This window comes from Lactuca saligna, chromosome 5 (assembly GCF_052625555.1).
Source record: "Lactuca saligna cultivar CGN05327 chromosome 5, ASM5262555v1, whole genome shotgun sequence".
Classification (NCBI taxonomy): Eukaryota; Viridiplantae; Streptophyta; class Magnoliopsida; order Asterales; family Asteraceae; genus Lactuca; species Lactuca saligna.
This window is the reverse complement of record NC_136421.1, coordinates 287,078,726-287,089,947: the sequence shown is the minus strand read 5'-3', so window position 1 is coordinate 287,089,947 and position 11,222 is coordinate 287,078,726. Positions and strand designations below refer to the sequence as shown.

The 11,222-nt window shown below is 35.8% G+C and overlaps 1 pseudogene; it reads right to left on the bottom strand.

Moving 5' to 3' along the window:
* Window positions 1-9,822: 9,822 nt before the first annotated feature.
* Window positions 9,823-10,949, bottom strand: LOC144998171 (cyclin-dependent kinase F-4 pseudogene; annotated as a pseudogene).
* Between the last annotated feature and the right edge of the window lie 273 nt (window positions 10,950-11,222).

Sequence of the window (11,222 nt, the reverse complement as noted above, 5' to 3'; positions counted from 1 at the left end):
TTTCAATAACTGCAATATTAAATCCTACATGGCATTAGATATCAATTTGCAAGGCCCATTTGTAAGACTGATGCAGATGGTCTAATTTCATTTTGAATTCACTTCGTTAATCTGTCTTTCTGAAATGCCAAAAAGCGTTCGTGTTGCAAAAACTACGAATGAAGTTTTTTGTAAGATTGAAACTTAATACAAAGGAAACAAATATGATACAGTTTCTTGTTCTTTTAAGAATTAATAATGTTGGTCTTTTAATTTTTCTTGACTCTATGAACTTTTAACTTAAAAAATTACAAAGACGATTAAGTCTCATTTATAATGAAATTAAATATTCATAAAATTATAAGGAAACAACTATTTATAAGAAATAATTAAGTATTAAAATCAAGGAAATAAATGTAATCAAAGGTACTTTCTCATGATCCCCTTCTCATTGACAACAAATTTGCAATATATAAAAATTAAATATAAAAACAATGGGTTGGATCCACTACACGATGGATGTGCCCAAAATAATAGTTTCAAATAGTACAATAAATAATATACTAATAGCATCTCATAGTATCGGCGGGAGGTCTATTTTGGACATTTAGGTCCTGTTTGGTAGTTGCTGACTGAAAAAGTGCTAGTTGGAAAATGTCCGTCTGGATGATAAATCATAATTGACTAAGAAACCATATTGTTTGATTGTGCATCTGACTGAATATACTTACCGATGAAAAATGACCGTTTTACCTTGCTGCTCTATACAGTGATAAAAATGACCGTTTTTTATGCTTAGCTAAAATAAATTTGTTTGCATGCAAATTTAACTTCGATGAACATTGTTAAATTAATAAAAGGTCCACATGTAAAAATGAACATTGTTAAATCTGACTGAATATGCTGACCGACAAAAAATGACCATCTTGCTGCTCTATACAGTGATAAAAATTACCGTTTTTTATGCTTAACTAAAATAAATTTGTTTGCATGCAAATTTAACTTCGATGAACATTGTTAAATTAATAAAAGGTCCACATGTAATGCATGAATTACATATATATCACTTAAAAATTAACAGGAGGAATGCAAAACTAAATTTTATTTATTTTAAAAACAATAATTTAATCAAATGTAATGGACATGTGAAAACCCAGTCCATAAGTCATGAGTCAAAGGTATTTTCATTTTTATACATTAACAATATAATAAATTAATACATATTTTTTTTTTCTCTTCACTTTCATTTCAATTGATTCTAGAGAGAGAATGGGATCTAACCCAATCTCCATACAAAAGTTGTTGCTCTTTTCTAGGACAGTTCCATCCCTCATCTGAACCATTGACCATCACAACATCATCGCTGCAAATCAAACTTTATGTTCCTTTCTGGTGGGAAGAACAATCAGACATCTATCCATGGTGGTTACCTGATTGTTCTTCCCACCAGAAAGGAACGAAAAGTTTGATTTGCAGCGGTGGTGTTGTCATGGTCGATGGTTCAGATGAGGGGTGGAACTGCCCTAGAAAAGAGCTACAACTTTTGTATGGAGATTGGGTTAGATCCCATTCTCTCTCTAGAATCAACAAAAATGAAAGTGAAGAGAAAAAAAAGTGTGTATTAATTTATTATATTGTTAATGTATAAAAATGAAAATACCTTTGACTCATGACTCATGGACTGGGTTTTCACATGTCCATGGTTAAATTATTGTTTTAAAAAAAAAAAAAAATTTAGTTTTTTATTCATTCCTCAAAACTTTTAATTTTTAAGTGATATATATATATATATATATATATATATATATATATATATATATATATATATATATATATATATATATATATATATAATTCATGAATTACATGTGAACCTTTTATTAATTTAACAATGTTCATCGAAGTTAGATTTGCATGCAAACAAATTTATTTTAGCTAAGCATAAAAAATGGTTATTTTTATCACTGTATAGAGCAGCAGCGTAAAACAGTTATTTTTCATCGGTCAACATATTCAGTCAGATGTACAATCAAACAACATGGTTTCTTACCCGGTCATGATTTCTTACCCAGATAGAGATTTTCCAGTCGATCTGTTTCAGTATTTCTTTCGTATCCGTTGCAATGGTGGTTGGTATTATTTTCACTCTTAGGGACAGAGTTTTAATTAAGGGTCTTCCAGAATCCATCAAGAACTGGAAAAATGATTTATATGGTTAAATGCATCTCGCTTTCCCCATCAAAATACGTTTCATCTTCCTGACACTTTATCGATTAAAAACCTGATAGGACTCCCGACTTAGGGTTGTGTTAAGGCAAGCCGATATAAACCCTTATTGGTTGTGCATGGGTGTGGTTCCTTCTTTATTTGTTCGAGGACCAGGTATTCATTTGTTTCCTTACTAATCGTTTGTTTATTGCAATGTTAATCGTTTATTGGTTTCTCATTGTAGATAGAACTCGTATGCCCTTTCTTTTTTCAGGTTTTATCGAGGATAAGGTTTCAGTCTGTGATCTTGGTTCTAATGATTTTGAAATTCTTACCTTTCACGATAACATTAATGATAGTAGGAGTAAGGGTATTAACTCACAAAGTGAAAGGGAAAATGAGGATGAAATGAAATCTTCAATTAAGGTTCATGATTCTTATGACGATGATGTTGGTGAGCAAACTCCAAATGTTTCCATTGTTTCTATTGTGGTTGCCGATGATGGCGATGAAGGTGAAAATGAAGAAGATCCTTTGGTTTGCCGTAAATGAGATAGGGGTTCAATTGCTTCTTCATCTTTTACAACTGTCCTAACTGGCGGAGAAGGTAGAAATGGTGGTAGGGTTGTAAAAAGATCTCGTTCCTTAGATCATGGTGTTTTTTGATCTTTTACTGATAGTCTAGGTGCGGCCCGGCCTTCAATTTATCTTGTCCAATTATACGCAACAGTTCTCATCCGGATTCTAACATCCCGCATCCATCTTGTCCTATATTTACTCCTTCCTGGGAATACAGGTGATATCAATATTTATTGGAGCCAAACGTTGCTATGTCTTTCTTTGAAAATTTTGCATCTCTTGGCACTCGGTTAAATGTTGGTCAAGGGCTTAGGGAGAATACTCGGGATATCTTCAAAATTAAACTTGTGTAGAATATCGTGTTGGGTCATAAGATTATGTCCTGGCTTGATGAGAATGAAATATTGCATCAGGAAAATCATGGATTGCGGGATGAGTTTAATAGGGTGTTGGATCTTGTTAAACCATATGTTTCTTTGCCAGGGGGTTTCTCGTAATGTGCAGACCTTTCACGATCAGTATGTGGGTCTTTTTAGGAAGGTTGCTCAACTGGAGAAAGTCTCATTTGGTGTTGGGATGATTCCATAGGCTGATGTGGTGAGAATGAAAAGTGAGTTGATGGCGTTGCAAGGTGAAAGCTATTCTTGAGAGTAAGTTGGCGGGTTATCAAAGTTTGGAAGAGGAGGTCGATGTGATGAATGCTACCATTGCATCTCTCGAATTGGAAAAAATGGGTCTTTGGATAAGATTGCTATGTTGGAGCAAGGTGTTCAAACGTTAAGGGGTGATCTAAATGAATCTGCTTTGAAGAATACATATTTAGATCCAAATTTGTCCAATACTTGATAGGTTAAAGAAGACGTGATGTAAAGAAAAGTAAAAAATGTGCTCTCGGTCAAAATTGAGTATCTCATGACTTTAGATCCATATTCATACACATCGTAATGAGTTAGTGAAAGAGATCAAAATCAATGAAAGGAGATGAAATCAATGGAAACTGTTCTTGATAAAAAGAACATTTTGATAAAATCTTTTATTTATGCTTTAAAGCAACGGATGGTGGTAGCAACATAAAAGTATATGAAACTATAGTTTGGGTGCAACTTTGGAATAACTTGAAGCAGATGCAAGAATTTAAGGTTTTTGACGATCCAAATGTTTAGAAGTTAATAGGCGTTAATTTGATAAAAGTGCCCATTAATGAAGTTGTAGTTGGTTTTTGTAAACAATTACAATTTCAATATGAAATGCCTAGAAGTCTAAACTAGCTAAAACAACCTAAAGGAGAGTTGTAGTACTCCTTGAAATCATTACATAGATATAAAGAGGGCTTAGATTGGATCTCGTACAAATGAGTTATGATTTTTACGAAATCATTTCGTGTGTGTAATGTGTGTGCCTATGCCTCTCGCGTACATGACATCGGATTCGAGTAGATTGCAAGTGACGTGCCCAGTTAGGGAAGTGACATGTGGTAGTATTTGGATGGAGACATGATGATCACACACGAAGTGCAAGATCCTTACACCACGCGCACCCAAATTTCATACCTATAAATAGAAGGTGGTGTATATCTTATTTTGCACACCTCTCCTTGAATCAATCTCTCAATCCTCAAAGTTGTGCATTTCTGGAGCGGTCCCCAGAGTCCTGATGTAACACTTGAATCTTGGTATGGTTCTTATTTTTCCCTTGTTATTAAAAATTCTATGTTTTGGTCCTTGGAAAGTACGCGGGGCGTACCATTCGGTACGCTTAGCGCACAAGGTGTAAAGCGAGTACGTGGGGCATACCACTTGGTACACATAGTGTACTAATGCGAGGTTGGGACAGGACTCCGAAGATGTATGCGGGGCATACGTGTAAGTCAATGAAACCCTGATTTAGTGTGTTGCACCCTATATAAACACCTTAAGTCATTAGGGCTGGCCTCTTTACCAGCCCGTAAGCCTTCAAAACTTTAGAAACCGTCCCTCAGCCTCCATTGTTGTATTTTGAGCTCATTGTGTCCATTTTGTTGTGTTTTGGTCCATATCCAAGAAGTAAAAGCTTGGTGCAAGGTTATTAATCAAGGAAGAGCTTGTAGATCCTGATTCTCTACTCTATTTTCCAGCTGGTTTGAGGTAAAAAGCTATGAACTTGATCATTGTTAGCTATATATATGAGTTTTGGGTCCCTTTTTGGCCCCATGAATGAGATCTAGTGGTTTGATACCACTTCAGGAGCTTTGAGTTGCCACTCTTAGTGTTTCTGAGGTTCTAAGTCCATAAAGTTGGCACCTTTAGGGTTTAGATCCACCCACGCATAATATTATGTCCATTTAATGAAAGTAGGGTGTTATATTTTGAAGTTGGGTCTTTTTGGGGCATGCAAAGTAACAAAGTCAGTGAGTTTATGGTTATAGACGCTTATTAGGACTTGGATATGTGGTTTGGGCTTCTGGTCTTAAGAATTAAGTGCTTAATTTGGATTTTGGCTTATTGAGTGGGTACCTTGGGCGTACAAGTATGTACGCACAACATACAAGCCATTTAGCAAGTACGTTTAGCGTACAACTGAGTATGTGGGCTGTTAGGCTTAGTGTTTTGGGCTTCAAGTTTGGACCATTTTATTGGCTTGGATGCTTGGGTTCTTTTTGGTCCATCTGAGTACAAGTATTTTGGACTAGTAAAAATTATTGGGCTTAAGGGTAATGCCCATGAAGGGTTTGGGCCCAATTTGGAAAATTGGATCACAAGTAGGACTTGGATGATTATTTGGTTTTGGGCCTTTTAGATTTTGAGTTTGGGTCTTAGCCTTGGACCAAACTAGGTGAGGAGTAAAATGGTCTTTTTACCCCAAGTATGGATTGTTGGACATGAATTGGGACCCAAATGTTAATTGGGTTTTATTTTGTATATGGATAGGTCGGGGATTCGTCGGACCAACAACTAGGGATTTTCAATGAGATTTAGTAGTCGAGGTGAGTTTCATCACTGGGTTTAGCCGGTCTAAGGAACTAATGTCGGTCCTTGTTATTTATGTTAGGATGCTAGGAGTCTGCGTGACCCTTGCATGTGATATGTGTTGTTATGTATAATGGGCGGGGTTCGATGCCGGGCGAGGCCCGATGACTGTATCGTATGCTATTGTTTATGATCATTACATATGTTAGTATGATTATGTGATATATGTTTATGTGTATAGTGAGCGGGGCCCGATGTCAAGCGGGGCCTAAGAATAACACATCTGTATACCGAGTGGGGCTCAAAGTCTGGCGAGGGCCCAAATTTGAGTGGGACTCGATACCGGGCAGGGCCCGATGGAAAGAGGGGGCCCATTATGTGATTTATTATGTATGTTATGGGTTAATTTGTGGAACTCACTAAGCTTTGCGCTTACGGTTTTTAGTTTATGTTTCAGGTACTTCTGCTTCCAAGGGGAAGCGTCCGGGATGACTGCATCGCACACACCACATGGATTCCGCTTTTGAGATGTTAATTTGATTGATTTGATGTTTGATACACTTATTTTCATTTGGTTTATATGAATAATGTTTTTGGAATACTGTTTTAATTAAATCAAAAATGAAATTTTTGGATCATATTTTTGGGATGTTACACCCGCGCCCGATTCAATCCTACACCAACATTCGCATGCGTCAAGGGTGATTTCACGACCCCATTTCACTACTTTAAATGTTTTTATAACACCTGGTTTCAAGATCGAATCGGCTTAGGGTTGCGAGGAGTCAAAGGTATGGTTTTGGGGTAAAACTGAGGCTTACGACATGACCATGGATAGTTCATGACGTGAGTAGTGATCAAATAATTTTTTTGATTTTAATTGAGCTCATAACATGAGAAATAAGAGCTCACTACGTGAGATGCACTGCAACCCAAACCCATGATCTTTTAGGGCTTCCTTCTTATTTAAACCATATAGACTTCATTTTAGGGTTCTAAAACAACCTCCTTTGTCCCTAAGCTCAGTAAAACCCTAACCCTAGCCTCTCTTTGTTATTATTGAGTTTTTGGTGGACTTTTGGCGGTTGAAGAAGAAGAGATCACCATTGAAGCATATATTCAACTTGGAATTTTCATCTGGAACCTCTGGCAACACCTCTAGACCATCATGAGTAAGCAAGAACCAAGCTTTTTGTTTCCTTGGTGCTAGATCTAAGGTTTTATGTATGTTTATCCATGGCTTCAATAGTTAGAGTGTTAGGACTCCACAAAGTTAGCAACTTTATGGGTCCTTAGGGTCCCTTGGTGACTATATGTTATGGATCTAAAGTTTGGATGATGTTTGAGTTCATGTTTGAGATTTGATCTCATTTTCTCCATGAATTCCCTAGTTTGAGCTCAAGTCTTGTATTGGACATACAAGACATTAAAGCATCAATTTTTATGATCCATGGGGTGTTAGAAAGCCTCCTAGAAAAGATGGATTAGTGGCTTATTGGATTAAGAAGTTTTTGGATCTAATTGGTAATTAAGATGATCTCACGACATGAGGATATGCTTGTCACGTCGTGAGGATTATGAGACCCAACTATTTTGTCCTTAAGTGGCTCATGATGTGAGCCATAAATGGTCATGTTGTCAGGGGCTGTTGATTGTTGACTTCCGTTGGCCATTGACTTTTTTACCATGTCGTGATGGGTTGTTGATTGTTGACTTGATTGTGCACATACTTTAATTATTATGAGAAGTGGGTTTGGGATACTCTGATTTGTAACTATTGACACTTTGGAAACTATGTTTGTAAACACTTATGGTTTTGGAATGGTTTCAAAAATGAAAAAATTTACTATGATTTATTGGATGTTACATATATATATATATATATATATATATATATATATATATATGTATATATATATATATATATATATATATATATATATATATATATATATAGATAGATAGATAGATAGATAGATAGATAGAGAGAAAGAGAGAGAGAGAAAGAGAGAGCTAGGTTCAAATGTTTATAGCAACTATTGTGTGCATGAATGCACCAATAAGAATTGAGGAATAATTAAATAATTAAAAAATTGAATAAGGGTAATTATGTAACTTTAGAATGATAATTAAAATAAAATCCCTTAATTAATGGGAATTACCATAAAAATCTCTTTGACCAACTACTTAACCCTAGCCCTAAATCTAACTCATCATTGTTTCTAATCCACAAATTCTGCTTCTTCTTCTACAATCAATCGATCATTGGGCTGAAGGCAGTTAAGTTTATTTCTTAACTCATCTTCACGCCGATCATACCGCTGGCTTGTCTTCTCGTTGGAAGAAAGGTCCACTTTTCTGTTCTTCCATCACTGCTAAGCTTTTCTCCCCCAAATTCCCCGGTTTCGATCTCTCATTGCTTCGAGTTCTTGAAATTGGACAATGGTACTCGTTATCTTTGGTTTCATTGTGGTCTGGCTTGGAAACTAGGGTTGAAGTTATAGCTATTGATGCCAATCATTGCCCCGGTTAGTCTGATTTGGATTTGATTCAATTCATTGCTCATCACTTTTTTGATTTTAATTTCTCAATACATTCTGTTCATTATTGAATGAGTGCTTGATTTATACTTTGACTTCCAATTAAAAGTTATCAGTGGTGAACCCCCATAAGTTGAACATCTTATATATTAAACATTATATATAATCGGTTCGGTTCGGTTTTTTTTGGTTTTACCAAACCCAAACCAAAATTTTCAGTTTTTGAAAAATCTAAACCCAAACCATAGGTTTATGCTTCGGATTTGGTTTTGTCGGTTTTTTAGGATTTTTCGTTTTTCATGTTCGATTTTGCTCACCCCTACATAGGAGCACCGCAGTCAACGACGCTTAACGTGGAGCATTAACACCTAACAAGAACACCGTTGGGTAGGGTAATGCATGTAGTTCACACCTCTTACCTCTTAATGGCTGATGATGTGTTTGGGAACACTTTTGAAACAGTATTTGTGTTGTAATGGTATGAGAAGTTTGAATTACTAATAACATTGCAGGTTGGCAAGTAGCAAGGTTGGCAAGTAGCAATTAATTGTTGGATGTTACATTGCAACCTATGTATTATCCACTCCAAAATTCACATATAACTTGAAATCTATCATAATAAATAAGAATAATTTTACTATATGAGTATATGTCATCTTCACTTTCATTTTAACACTGTCATTTTCTAAACTTTTTTTGAATTATTTAATATCCACTTGTCATTTTTATAGTTTTTGTTTTCTTTTTTATTCAAATTTCACCTATTAAATGTTACCTCATATTAATTAATTTTATAAATATATTAATTAATATACACAGTAATTTTCTATTTGTAAATTCTTTTTTCTATTAATATATTAATTAATGTATATATATATTAACATAGATAGCATATTCCATTTGTAAATTCATATTAATTTTATTATTATAGATTAATTAATACTAAATTACATAAATAGTCCACGTGGTTTACCAAAGGTCACAAACTCTCGTTACTTATTTTTTTTATGAACATGGTCTTTTTAATAAATATGGTCTTTGCGGTTATCAAAACTTATGTGAACATGGTTTTTGCGGTTACCAAAACTTACGTGGCGGATGCAGAACATTTTCATAGGGGTAGCACTAATTTTTTTTTTCCAAGTAAATCTATGTTAGTAGTGTCACTCGTGTTTTAAGCGGGTGCACCCAATAGAAAAAACATTAATTTTTTTTTTAACACTACGCACCGGCATCGGAGCAGTGGGCTGAGACCCCTGGAGCACCACTAAGGTCCGCCACTGATCATACCTAGTCTTTTATAAAATATAATTTATATTCTTATTGTATTTGTTGATTTTGACAACTAAAGTAGAATGTATTATCATTTAAATATAGCTAGAGTGATATATTAAATATGATCCCTTGAAAAATGACAAGCGAAATTTTAGTAATAGCAATTTGCAAGTAAAACTTTCAACCAACAACTATCTTTTTATCATTGATTAAGCAAAAAATAAATCCAGTAGATAAATACTAAAATTATGCTTGCTTCGTCTTTTGAACCAAAAACAAACTACTTCCACCTCACAAATCAAACGAAATATTTTAGAGCATATGATCAGGTCTTCTATCGGATCCACTTCTTCTCAAACCAATTGCGCGCAACTCTTGGAACTTCTTGTCTGCTTCAACAACGCCTGTTTCCATGGTAGGTCCTGGTTGAGATGGATGGCTGGTGTAACATGTGGTGTAACATGGTTACAGCTGTCGAAGAAAGGATGCTCAAGTGCCTCCATAGCAGTCGGCCTCAAACATGGGTTCCAAGAAAGAAGTGTAGCAATCAAACACAATGCTTCGCTGCTTGCAGATGGTAACAGTGACGCAAGAGGCATACCAGGATGATCTGGGAACCGATAATTCATATTACGTGCAAGTTGAAGTCCCTCACTCCATTTGCTTTCTGTTGGACTTCCGATCACACGGCAGATCTTATACAATACTTCTCCTCCACTATCACCTCTAAACAGTGGCCGACGGATGAACAGCTCCGCCATGATTGCACCCATTGCCCACATATCAACTGCAGGATCATACACAGAAGAATGGAGAAAAACCTCAGGGGCACGATACCAGCGTGTTGTGACATAATCGGTATATGGCTGTTTCCCATTGGTCTCGCGAGCTTGACCAAGATCAGCAATCTTTATGACATTCTTGGAAAGAAGAAGGTTGTCTGGTTTCATGTCACGATGAAAGTAGCCGTTGGCATGCATGTACGCAAGACCTTGAAAGATTTGGAAGCACAAGTTCTTAATCTCATCTTCCGAGAAAGTCTTGACTCTCATAAGTTGGAAGAGACTGCATTGCATGTATTCGAACACCAAGTACATGATGTGGTTTACTTTGAAGACTCCCTTGAGGCTTAAGATATTGGGATGATTCATCTTCCCCAGTGCCTTGACTTCTATCAGATTTGTGCATTCTTCCACCGAGGGATACTTCAAGTTCAGTTTCTTGATCGCAACCACTTCACCGGTTAGTTTATTCAATGCTGCGTAGACAACCCCAAATGATCCACGCCCAATTTCCTTGAGTCTTTTATACTGTTCCATTGTTTATGTCACTTTCTTTTTCACGAACACACACAAACGAGGAACAAGAACTGATGAAACACAAAAATCGAGGAAGGGGGCTCAAACGAAGAAAAAGAAAGGGAGTAATGGGTCGGCAGTGCTTAGTGAATGTGAAAGTAGGGTATTATATATTTATACTGATCGAGAGATTTTCATATATGGAAGGTTTCTGGGTTTAAGGAGTTGTAGTTAGTTTAGGATCGATTTGATTTACTTTGGCTCCACGGCTTCTCTTCAATCCATACGTTTCCATAAATATATATACTTGCCTAATCGGATAAATATTTACATATTTTATAAACAAAATAAAACTGAAATTTGAAATTAAGTAAATCCACATATGGCAATTTGGCGGT